Genomic DNA, 411 nt, shown 5'->3' with positions numbered 1-411 from the left:
ACTCCTTTTTTAAAGATTCCTAGGGCAATGGCTAGCATTGTAAAATAAACGAAAAACGTCTTTAAGAAAAAAAAATCTGTTGATATCAGAAAAGGGAGTTTAGTCACTTTATAAAAGAAACGGTAAGAATGATGAAAAAATAGCCAACAATACCCCTCCCCGAAACCTCCCAGAAAAGTAATTTTGTTAAATGAGTGATATCAGTGAAAAGAACGTTTATGATCTGTGTGAATGGCAACGCAGCAAAGAAGAGTGCGCTTATTTTGTCAGTGATAACAGAAAAACTAAAATGAGACAAGAGCACTGATATTTTTTTCCTTTTTTTTCATTTCTCAGAAGACGGCAAAATAGGAAGCAGCCGGTTTGCTATTTCCTAAGAAAAAAAATGAGATACCATGAAACGGGGGCGCC

Source organism: Penaeus monodon, chromosome 19 (assembly GCF_015228065.2).
Source record: "Penaeus monodon isolate SGIC_2016 chromosome 19, NSTDA_Pmon_1, whole genome shotgun sequence".
In the NCBI taxonomy this organism is placed as follows: domain Eukaryota; kingdom Metazoa; phylum Arthropoda; class Malacostraca; order Decapoda; family Penaeidae; genus Penaeus; species Penaeus monodon.
The sequence above is the reverse complement of the archived record's forward strand: the minus strand, read 5'-3'. Positions refer to the sequence as shown.